This window comes from Amblyomma mixtum, chromosome 1 (assembly GCF_055824585.1).
Source record: "Amblyomma mixtum isolate Tamu chromosome 1, ASM5582458v1, whole genome shotgun sequence".
NCBI lineage: Eukaryota > Metazoa > Arthropoda > Arachnida > Ixodida > Ixodidae > Amblyomma > Amblyomma mixtum.
The window spans coordinates 239,383,211-239,383,791 of record NC_143012.1 but is presented as its reverse complement, the minus strand read 5'-3'; positions in this window follow the sequence as shown (position 1 = coordinate 239,383,791).

Genomic DNA, 581 nt, shown 5'->3' with positions numbered 1-581 from the left:
TCTTGTACGCACTACAGTGTAGACTGCAGTGTTTCACATCTCTATCCAAGCATGAGACTCTTTGGGTGTAATGATCACACAAGCAGTCACTTGGCGCTCTCGGGAAAATTTACATGAACAGCAACCTACTCGCGCACCATTCCAGTAATGGAAGAAAAGCTACAGAGACGTTCTGGGCTCGCGGATAACAAGGAAGGGTCGGCGCACTCGGCGCTGTGGCGGGTTATTGAATCTCCTGGGACCAAGCCATCATCACCAAGACAGTTTTCCTGGACGTAGTCAGCGCATTCTTCTCTTTGCGGTCAAACAAAAAGGGCAAAGAAAAGAATTGGGGAAGCGGTGCAAGGTGTTCAGGGCAAGAAAACAAATGTTTGGCCAGGTCTTGTGGAAAAGGCTCGAAATGAGCAGAGATGAGAGAAAAGGAGTCAGGTTAGCCGTGTGGAGACAAGTATTGCGTGTAGTTGGTGTTGCGTGTAGCTGGGTAAAGTTGATGTTGCGTCCTGGAGCAAGGGATCTTCTGGATCTTCTTTCAGACAGTTTTATGCGAAGCATATTGCTAGAGCTACCACTCACGCCGTCGC